This window comes from Loxodonta africana, chromosome 7, assembly GCF_030014295.1.
Source record: "Loxodonta africana isolate mLoxAfr1 chromosome 7, mLoxAfr1.hap2, whole genome shotgun sequence".
NCBI lineage: Eukaryota > Metazoa > Chordata > Mammalia > Proboscidea > Elephantidae > Loxodonta > Loxodonta africana.
In genome coordinates, this window is record NC_087348.1 from 18,432,490 (window position 1) to 18,444,686 (window position 12,197).

The window sequence follows — 12,197 nt, forward strand, 5'->3', positions numbered from 1 at the left end:
ACCTCACTGTATCAGAGACTGTGAGCTCAGCACATGCTAAGGGCTCAATATGTTTTCATGGAATAAATAACGTTATCAAATGAGATATGAAGCACCTTGCAAAGAGAAAGAAACTATACGAATGTTCAGGTATTTAATTTAATTTTTATGAATCTGCTGCCATTGAGTTGCTTCCAAATCACAGCAACCCTATAGGTCAGAGTGGAACTGCCCCATAGGGTTTCCAAAGAGTGGCTGGTGGATTTGAACTGCTGGCTTTTTGGTTAGCAGACAAGCTCTTAACCAACTTTTATGAAAAGGATTAAGAACAAAAAATTTTAAGTGACATCTAAGAACTTACCAAAATCAATGAACTTTCATGAAGGTCATAAACCATTCTTGGGTTTACACGTCTATTCTCAACCTAACAATGTGCTTATTTAACAGAAGTCTGTTGTCTTAATTAGAGAAGTTTAGTTTACCAAGAATAGATTTTATAAGAAGCAGCATTGTACTTATTAAAAAAAAAAATGTTGTTGCTAGTTGCCATCAAGTCCATTCCAACTCATAATGACCCCATGTGTGTCAGAGCAGAATTGCACTCCATAGGGATTTGAGGAGGGGACCTTTTGGAAGCAGATCATCAGGTCATCTTCTAAGGTGCCTCTGGGTGGGTTCAAACTGCCAACCTTTCTGCTAGTAGTTGAGCAGTTAAATTTCTGCGCCACCCAGGGACTCCTAGAAAACACGGAGACAGCGCTTACTAGGTCCAGGACACTATTGTAAGTGATTTACATATTAACGTATTTAACCCCCATAACCACCTTATAAAGTAGGAACTTTTATTATCCTTATTTTACAGAAAGAGTTTAAGTAACATGCCCAAGTCTGCACGGCTAGTAAATGGTGGAACTGACATTAAGAACAACATGCACAAAGAAGCACTACTTATAACAGAATTTTACATGCATCGTGTAGCTGTTCCAACAGCCTCTAGCCAGGAAGGACCCACCATTAAGAAAACAAACATAAATACCGCACTGCAACTTATTAATATCTGAAAGCTGATGGAGTTTTTCGAGTTAATGGATAGGAAGTCATTTGGCAGAGTTACAGCGCAGCAGGGTTGAAAAGATATTTGAGCATCTTTCAAGCATTAGACTTTGGCAGCTAGGCTGACCTATTGGGGGAAATTATGAAGAAGAGAAATTGGGTCTGGTGGTCATGAATTGGTCATGAACTAAGAAAACTAGACCGGTTTCCTCACCTGAGTTACTCTTCACCTTTACCTAGCCAGTCCTCTTCTCTCTTTGTCCACTGTTGCTCCTTTGTCTTTAAAAAGTTGTTTCTCTTGCACTGCCTGGAAAAGCATCCTAAGAATGTAGAGAAGAAAGCCCTGTGCTGGGCAGCAGGAGACCATGGTGGTTCTTGTTTTCCTCCATACCTGCTCAGTTCTGACGCTGAACAAGCTACTTAATCTCCCTGGGACCTTGGCATCTTTCCCCTTTCTCCTACATATCCCTCACAAGAAAATAGCAAATCAATGAGGGATCAATAATGCCTTAGCTGCCTGAATGTCTTACCTGGATACTGTGATCCTCAAGGACCTTGCCAGTTCTATCTGTCAAGGATTCTCTTCTCTCTCTTCTCTTACTCTATTTCCATGATCTGCTAAATCTGGTTTTTGTTTATTCCCAGGCTAGTATAGCAGGCATTGGAGAACAACCTCTTTTTGTACGCTCCTGGCTCCAATACAAATCTTTTTTGGAGAAGACGCTAATAGTTACTACAAGAGTTCTGAGATCCCCAATCAATGGCTAAAATGGTGTCTCTAAAGAAAGGCAATTATTGTTACCATGGGTTCCTAACAAGGCACCTGGTACCCTGTAATGTGGGGAGAGAGATGACTTCCTTGCAGTTCCCAAACTCCCACCCCATACCTATGTCTAAAAGGCCTGAATCCCAGTTCTACAAGCTCCCTTGAGGAATTAGATGTCTCTGGCTTTAATTTCTCCAGTTGAATAGTATCAAAACTGTGCCCATTGCCACTCTCACCAGTGCGATCAGATCCTGGAAGAAGGGTGCTTTGTGAACACAAGGCATTGGTCCACATTATCCAGAGAGTGAACATTGGGTACGGTAACCTCAACAAGACATAGTGTTATCTTCTAAGTTTGCCCTCCAGGGTATCAGGTGTTTCATTAAGTGTCTCCCATTTTTCTTTTTTTTTCCCTGTAAACACAAATAATTATCAAAGAAAACAATTATTCTATTCTTCTCCGTCTTCTTCACATTCTTCTCTAAACTGAGACATGATGAAATGCGATAACTTAACAAAATGCTTATGAATTGGGTGATAAGAAATGCTGCCATGTCGAAGACGTAGAGAGCTGGGAAAGGCCATGCCCACAAGAACTTGCCAATTTTTCCTTTGGGCAATGTACCAGGCTTTTCTTATCCCTAATGAAACCAAGAAAAGACTGGTACATTGCCCAAAGGAAAAATTGGCAAGTTCTTGTGGGCATGGCCTTTCCCATCTCTCTACGTCTTCGACATAGCAGCATTTCTTAGCACCCAATTCATAAGCATTTTATTAAGTTATTGCATTTCATCATGTCTCAATTTAGACAAGAATGTGAAGAAGACGGAGAATAGAGTAATTGTTCTCTTTGATAATTATAAGAACTAAGAGAAAACGGGACCATATCATTCACTCATTCATCACTGTGCTAAAGGTCTAAAAGGAAGAACAAGAGATACAAAATGAAAAAAAGCACCCCAAAAAGAAAACATAGTGCCTGCTTTAAGAATTATACAAGATAATTAGCCATCCTAGAAGATCCACCACCGCCACCCGTTGCTGTCGAATCCATTCAGAATAGAACTGTGCTCCTTAGGGTTTTCAATGACTGATTTGCCGGAAGTAGGTCACCAGGTCTTTCTTTTGAGATGTCTCTGGCCAACCTTTCCATTAGTAGCCAGAGCATTAAATATTTGTGCAGGGATGGATTACCCAATAAGCAAGATAAGCACAGCCCTACTTGTACATAGTTACTAATCTGTAGTGAACGATTTCACATATAGTGAAACTGTTCACACAGATTAGTAAATACATACAAGTAAGGCCGTGCTTACCTTGTCTACTGGGTAATCCATCTCTATCAGGGACTGCAAATTTGGAAAGAGGCTTTGAATCTGTAAGAAGATGCTGTGGAGTGGAGAAAGAGACAGATGCCAGCCATATCGAGAAGCAGAATCTTTGATGAGGTGAAACTGTTCACTACCTATTAGTAAATAAGCACAACTAAGCCCATGTTTACCTTGCTCACTGGGCAATCCACCTTTGCATTTGCGCCACCCAGGGGCTCCTCCTTGAAGATGTGTTAAACCCTTCAACCAGATGTTGGTAAGGTGTCATGTGGACTCAGAGTAGGACAGGATTACTTACAGGTGGGGTAGATTAGGGATGGCTTCCTGGATGAGGTGACTTTGATAGCCATTTTGGGAGCAACTGGGGTTGGCAAGGGGCCCTGACGGCACAGCGCTTAAGCATTATCCTATAGGGTCGCTATCAGTCAGAATCAACTCATCAGCAACAGGTTTGGGTTTTGGTTTGGGAATGGGGAATGATGGGCAAAGTTCTTCAAAAAGAGGGACAAGCGTGAGCAAATGTGTAGGGGCAGGAGAGCTCAGGGACTACTCCTAGGACAATGAACGGAATGTTATTGTTGTTATTAGGTGCCATCAAGTCTGTTCTGACTCATAGTGACCCTACGTACAACAAAACAAAACACTGCCTGCTCCTGTGCCATCCTCACAATTGTCGTTATGTTTGAGCCCATTGTAGCCACCGTGTCAATCCATTTCATTGAGGGTTTTCCTGTTTTTCGCTGACCCTTCTACTTTACCAAGTATGATATCCTTCTCCAGGAACTGATCCCTCCTGATAACATGTCCGAAGTGTATGAGATGTAGTCTCCCCATCTTTGCTTCTAAGGAACATTCTGGTTGTACTTCTTCCAAGACAGATTCGTTCTTTCTTTTGGCAAAAAACAAAAACAAAAACCCAGTGCCATCGAGTCGATTCTGACTCATAGCAACCCTATAGAACAGAGTAGAACTGCCCCATAGAGTTTCCAAGGAGCACCTGGCAGATTTGAACTGCCGACCTTTTGGTTAGCAGCCGTAGCACTTAACCACTATGCCGCCAGGGTTTCCTTTCTTTTGGCAGGCCGTGGTATATTCAATGTTCTTCACCAACATTAAAATTCAGAGACTTCAATCCATCTTCTGTCTTCCTTATTCATTGTCCAGCAGGTATATGAAGCTATTGAAAACACCATGACTTGGGTCGTGTGCGTCTTAGTCTTCAAGGTGACATCTTTGCTTTTCAACACTTTAAAGAGGTCTTTTACAGCAGATTTACCCAATGCAGTGCACCTTTTGATTTCTCGACTGCTGCTTCCATGGGTATTGATTGTGGATCCAAATAAAATGAAATCCTTGACATCTTCACAGGGTGGTACTAGGCAAAGTCATAACAATGGTGAGGTGAGTGAAGCCCTTGCCTCAGCTACAAAAGTTAACGTGGAGCCAAAAACCTCAGTAAACAAGATAAATAATATTTTCACGTGAAATGTTGCAATGGTAAATTTTGTTTTATATACTTCCTTACCACAATAAAAAAGATCAAAGTAGATAAATAAATACAATGAAAACAAAACAATGTGACTAAACATTTAGTCAGATGTCATAACCTCCCAAGGCTCTAAAAGAGGGATTAGCAAGTATTAGACAAGTTTTACCAGTTAGAACAAAGGGAAACTTTCTCCTAGATATAACTGAAGGATCGAAAGAGAATTAAAGGGAAAAAACTTTCTCTAAAAATAATAATAATCAGAATAATCAGTCAGCACAAAAAAAAAATTCATGATGAACAAATTACCAAAATTTTAAATACAGACAGCACCAGATTTATTGATTTTTCCTTTTGCCTCAGTCTCCAGTCTGGCTCAGCACAGCACCGGTACTAGGAATTATGCTTGAAAAGGGAGGGTGAGACCACGGGGCTGCCAGGCGGCAGGCTTAACAAGCCCCTTTTCATCATCTAGGGATCTTCCATTTCCTTCCTCTCTACCCTCTACTTAGGAAAACAGAGCGCAGGAAGATCAGCTTAATAAGGTCTAATTCTTACGGACCATCTTTAACGTTTCAAAGCATTCTCTTCTTCTTCTATCCTCAAAGGAGCCCTGTGGGAAGGAGAGAGAGAATGGGATTCCCCACTTACACTGATGAAGAGACGGAGGCACAGAGATGCGCGCAAGGCCATATAGTTACTTGATGAGTAGACAAGAAATTTTATCTGTCCTGCCCACACTGCTTACTAATGGACCTTGCCTAGGCCACAGCCCCTACTGCCTAAGAAGTCACATCTTTTGGGTTATCACCACACACAAACGTACCCCAGAGCTCTTTGAGTGAAGAGGTAAGTAAGTCCTCTGGGCTACGCTGTATAGATTACCTCAAAATTGCACTGGCTTTTTTTTTTTTTTTACGCAATAAGTCTATTTCTTGCTCATGAAAAATTCAGTGTGTGTTAGGTAGTTCTTCTCCATCTCTAAGCTGTGCATCTGGAACAAAATTTTCCTTCACGACTGCCAGTGCCGGGGAAGAGCGAGAGGAAGGTCATGTAGGATATTGTTGATGGCCTGGCCCATAAGTGGTCTGCCCCACTCCCACCCCCTTCCCAATGACCAGAATCCACTCATATGGCCTCAGCTTAACTGCAAAAGAGACTAGAAAATATACAAGAGCACACAAATATTTGTTAAAACAAGTTTAGGCTAAAATCTCTGCCACAGCCCCCATCCTTAGTACAGCATGAAGTCTAGAGCTTTCCCCCACTTTTCTGAGGGAACTCAGGGCTCACTTTTACATTTGCTAAGCTCTCTGCTTTCCTACTTCCACTGACAATCACCCTTCTTGCTCACCTCCTGTGACACTCTTGCTCACCTCCTGTGACAATCATCCTTCCGATACCACATCACGCCAAGCATGAACCCATTGTCATCAAGTCAATTCCATCTCATAAAGACCCTATAAGACAGAGTAGAACTTCCCTACAGGGTTTCTAAGGCTGTAATCTTTATGGAAGCAGACTGCCACATCTTTCTCCCACAGCATGGCTGTTGGGTTTGAACTGCCAACCTTCCAGTTGGCAGCGGAGCACTTAACCACTGTACCACTAGGGCTCCTCCCAAGCATGAAGCATGACCTTTATTCCCCTTAATTCCTTAAAAGAAAATTAACACAATGTTTAGGCAACAGGTTTTTCAATAAAAATAGTGCAGACAACTTAGAAAGTTTACAATACTACACAGAATTGTGAAAATTTTAAATTGGACATTAGATGTCACTGTGCTACAAATTCCCTAGCAATTCCCATCACAACGAATTTATCCCTGGCTGCCCCTGACCCTCATTTAAGCTGCTGGCTACTATCCAACTTCAACTCTCTCTCCTGAGATAATCTGTATGTTTAACAGTTTATTTTATTTTTACTGTTGTTGTTGTTGAAAATATACACAGCAGAACATATACCAATTTAACAATTTCTACATGTACAATACAGTGACATTGATTACATTCTCCAAGTTGTGCAAGCATTCTCACCCTCCTTTTCTGAATTGTTCCTCCACCATTAACATAAACTCACTGCTCCCGCAAGCTTCCTATCTAACCTTTTGAGTTGCTATTGTCACTTTGATTCCGTATGAATAAAACAGAAAAGAAAAAATCCCACTGCCATCAAGTCAATTCCGATTCATAGCAACCCTATAGGACAGAGTAGAACTGCCCCATAGGGCTTCCAAAGAGTGTTGGAGGATTTGAACTGCTGACCTTTTGGTTAACCCCATAGCTTTTAACCACTACCCAACCAGCGCTTTCCCCTGATATAATCTTTTATTTCTATCTCTCTACTCCTCGGAATCGACTCGACAGCACTGGCTTTGGGTTTTACTCTTTGTTCGACAGTCTTCCAGGTCCCTATCCAACCCAATCCATGGGGAGGAAACTCAAAATTTCTTTTTATATTGTTGTGCAAAAAAAAAAAAAAAAAAAAAACCCATTGCAGTGGAGTAGATTTCAACTCATAGTGACCCTATAGGACAGAGTAGAACTGCCCCATGGAGTTTCTAAGGAGCACCTGCTGGATTTGAACTACCAACCTTTTGGTTAGCCGCTGAAGAAGTTTAACTGCTAGGCCACCAGGGTTTCTTATCATTGTGCATGATCATATAAATCTTTAACATCCAAATACCTCCTATTAAGGCTATGCATTGGAGGTTCTTAAATTTCATAATCAATATGCTCTTTAAGGTGTTTTCCTCAATAAAAAGCAAATTCTCTCCTTAAGGGAAGAAAATTAGGTCAAACTTCAGCAAGCATTTAATTTTTCTTTTTTTTCACTTTTAACATAACAAAATAGGAGTCAGTACTCAAATAAGTCAGAGAAATTGGATTACATGAAGTTAACAGCCCTCTTTACTAGAGGATGTCACAGACATCATAGCATGATATATAATTTGTAAATCTCCAAAATGAAGTGTATAGTGTGCAGCAGTCCTCAAACGTATTTGACCGTAGAACATTTAGTTAACTAGTGTAGTGCAACAAACACCCACAAATTCAGTGGCATACAACAGTAAGCATTTATTCTCACATTCATAGGTCTGAAGGTCAACCAGGGATTGGCTGATTTAGCCTGGGTTTGGTGAGGCTTCCTCAAGTTGTAGCTTGGGCCCTGGTCTGTCCTACATGCTTCCCATCATCTTTGGTCAACATACTACCCAGGGCATGCTCTTCTTCTGACAATGGCAGAAGCACAAAAAGACAAAGCCCTGCTATCGAGTCACATTTCAAGTCTTTGCTCACATGAGGTCTGTCAAAGTCAAATTGGCCAAAGCAATCAGGGAATAATAATACCAACCTTATAAAGTTACACAGAAAATCAAATGAAGAGAAAGTCAAGCCACTCTTTAGTAAGGCAACCTGCTCTTCACCAATCAGCAGAGTGTTTTCCAGACAACTTACCAAATTCAAGCTTTATTTCTAATTTCTAGTCCAAATCTTCACACACTCTATGATATTGTAGAGTTCACACCAACCAGTTACTTTAGGATAGCAGTTAAACTTTCTATCTAGATTTTAATGACTCTACAACCCACTAATAATAATTGTGATGATCACGGAAATAGCCAACAACTCCAAGTGCCTACTATGTAACATGCCAAGCACTTCACATGCAACATCTCACATAAAAATAAAATTGCAAACCATTCAAACAAAATATAATGTTTGTAACAATTAATAATGTTAGGAAATATCCTAATAGATGATAAAGCATTCTTTCTCTGGATGAGAGTTCTCCTAAATCCATTATGTATTTGTCTCATCATGTCCCCATCTCATTTTGCTCCTGTCTAGGTCAGTGTTAATGTTACCACTGATGTCAGTCTTTCCTGTTGTTACCATTGCATTAATTTCACTTCAAATATTTATCAACATCTCTCCTCATTAAAAAAATGGAATTTCTTTTATGGACTTTAGGCTTCCTGGAGCTGTGAAGATCGGATGAACCCCTGAAACTATTGCTCTGAGCTAATCTTTAAACCTTAAACCAAAAATATCCCCTGAAGTCTTCTTAAAACCAACCAATAGTTTAGCTTAACTAGTAAAAAAACATCTGCCTAGGGCATTATGCTCTTTTAAGAACTATCTATATGGGATCAAATTAACAACAGCAACTTGAAAGTAGACAGGAACCCTAGGGAGTAGTGAATTTATGTTCATGATGGAGGAATAACTCAGAAAAGGAGGGTGAGAATGGTGGCACAATTTGAAGATTATATTCAATGTCACTAAATGGTACATGTAGAAACTGTTGAATTGGTATATGTTTTGTTGTGTATATTCTCAACAACAACAAAATAAATGAAATTTTTTAATGGAATTTCTATGTTGATTTTCTACCTTTTTTTTGTTCTGTCCCCTGGAGCTGGTCTTCATGGGATACTCCTTACTGGAAGATTCCTTGGACCTGGTTCCACTCCTAGTATATTGTGCAAATGATGAGAGCCCAGATGGTTAGGAAAACAGAGAAGGAGGTTGTTGATGAGCATTTCACAGGACTGTAAAGATAATTAGGGCTACTTGGCTTTCTTGAGAGCTCTCCTCAGGGCCTCCTTCATTTCCTTGTTTCTCAAGCTATAAAATTGGAAAGTTCGGGGTGGGGCACAAGGCTATACAGGACATGGACACAGTCTTGTCCCCATCCAGGGACTTGCTTAAATTATTGCATACATAGATTAAAGCTGGAGTGTCCCAAAGATCAATCCAATTGCAGTTATGTGAAAGATGTACAGAGATAGAGCAGATCTTTGTCTGGTGACTCCATTTGCAGATGTTCAGATGACCTTGTTGAAGAACAAGTAAGAGAACAGGAACACAGCTAGTCTGGTCAGGATCATAGAGTGAGCAAAGATGAGAATTAGCATCTCCTGGAGAAAGTTACGAACCCTGGTGGCACAGTGGTTAAGAGCTTGGCTCATAACCAAAAGGTCAGCAGTTTGAATCCACCAAGCACTCCTTGGAAATGCTACTGGACAGTTCTACTCTGTTCTACAGGGTCACTATGTGTTGGAATCGACTCAATGGCAACGGAGTTTTTCTTTGGTTTGGAGGATGTTATCCCTCAGGTCAGTGCCTGCAACCATGAGAAGTCAGAGAAAATCAAATCAGTCAGTGAGGGCCACTCAAGGACAGGGAGAAGATGAAGCTTGTAAAGAAGATGACATCTTGAGAGTCACGATGATGATATAGAGCAGAGGTTAGAATGGCCATGTAGTGTTCATAGACACTTCTGAAATTCTAACTGGTATTTCCAAAAAAGGAGACCACAAATAAAGCCAAGTAACATTGTGAGATTTTTAGCAGTGGCTTCCCACCGCTGCCATGACTTCCCACCACCACCATCCCTTACCACCACCACCACCCAACACCCATGCTTCCTTGTATCCTTGCTATACCTCCATGATTCAGGAATCAGTGATTACTTGCCATGTGCTTTCCTTTCAAGAGCACACCTGATACATCCTGGATAAAGGGATCAAATGAATTTCTAAAGAGGTTTTTTAATGCTTATGAAAGCATAGTAGTCTTGACATCAAGGCTTTTAATTTCAAGAGAGACTGTATTGGAAGATTAAAGGTTTTCCATGGAATTCCCCAACATGAACCTTTTAGTCTAAGGAACAACTCTGCAGGACAGGAAGCAGAGAGTTTACACCACAAGGATAAAATTCACCTTATAAAAAAGAGTCATTTTCACATCTAAAAGGAAAAAAAGTTTTTATCAGCAGGAAGGAGAGGAGTTATGCTATACAAAGGACATTGAGGACAGAAGGAATTCATTACAACAAATGTCTCCTAAATAATTTCATACCAATAAATTTGAAAATCTTAATGTCACAGTCTATTTCTCAGGGAAATATAAATTATTAAACTAGCAAGAAAGAAATAGAAAACTAAATTCGCCATCAAAATTGAAAGGTAGTCAAAGCTCTACCCCCAACAACGGCATCAGAATAATACGGTTTTTATGTTAATGTTTTGTGGATCCTGCAAGGAACAGATAATTCCTGTGATATTTAAACACTTATAAGCACACAATAGACAGAACAATTCTAATACCAAAGCTATATACAGACAGCATATACATATATATACCAAAATAAAATAATACAGTAATCTCACTCGTTATTCAGCTGCAAAAATTTTGGAGTTAAAAAAATTAGCAAATTGGATTTATAGATGTAAAAAAGTAAGCCTAGGATTTATTCCAAGGACACAAAGATAGTCCAGCATTCAGAAACCTACTAATGTGATTTATCTTTGTTACGTATTAGAGGAGAAAAGGATATGGCCTTCTCAATATTTGCCAAAAAGGCATTTGATAAAAATTAACACTCATTCTTTTCTTAAAAATATTAATCACAAGTTTAAGAATTAGAAATAGAAGTAAACTTCTGTACGTTGATAAGAGGAAGAGTATTCCAGAAACCTCAGCAGTAAACATCATACCAAATGATGAAATACTAAAGGCATTTCCATTAAGTCAGGTAGAGGACAAAGCAGCTGTCCTTCATGTTGACTAACATCTTTCTGGAGATTCTAACCAAAGCAAAGATTAGAAAAGAAATAAGCTATTACACAAAAGAATTTAAGTGAAAATGAAAAATTGTTAAAATTTATAGATTATGTGGTTGTCAGCCTAGAAAACCAAAGAGAAACAACTGGAAAAATTATTACAGTCTAATAAAAGAATTATGGTGATGTCTAGATGCAAGAGAAACATTCAAAAATTAATACCTTGTATCTATAACTGATTAAAGCTGTGCTATCCTACATGATAGCTGCTAGCCACATGTGCCTATTAAGCAGTTTTTTATGTGGCTAGTCAGAATTAAGATGTACTCGAAGTAGTACAGTGGTTAAGCACTTGGCTGCTAACTGAATGGTCAGTGATTTGAACCCACCAATTGCTGTGCTGCAGAAAGATGTGGGAGTCTTTAGAAGCCCTATGGGGCAGTTCTGCTCTGTCCTAAAGGATCACTATGAGTTAGAATTGGCTCAACAGAAACCGGTTTGCTTTTTGTTTTGTTTTGTTTTGTTTTTCCCTAAGCGTAACACAAACACAGGATTTCAAAGATTTAATATGAAAAAAGAACATAAAATATTTATAATTTTATGCTATAGGTTGAAATGATAGTATTTTAAATGTATTGCATTAAATAAAATATGCTATGAAAAATTAATTTCATCTATTTCTTTGTTTTTAATGTGACTACCAGAAAATTTTTAGTTATATTTGTCACATGTTGGTGGCTTATGTTTCTATTAGACAACGCAATGAAAAAAGAAATTTAATTCATACCGGTAACAAAACCACAATTATTAATTAAGAACAAACTTAATAAGAAATGTACCATCCTATATAAAGAAAAGCCTTCAGTATGGATTACACCTCAACATAAAGAAAACAAAAATCCTCACAACTGGACCAATAAACATCATGACAAACGGAGACAAGATTGAAGTTGTCAAGGATTTCATTTTACTTGGATCCACAATCAACAGCCATGGGAGCAGCAGTCAAGA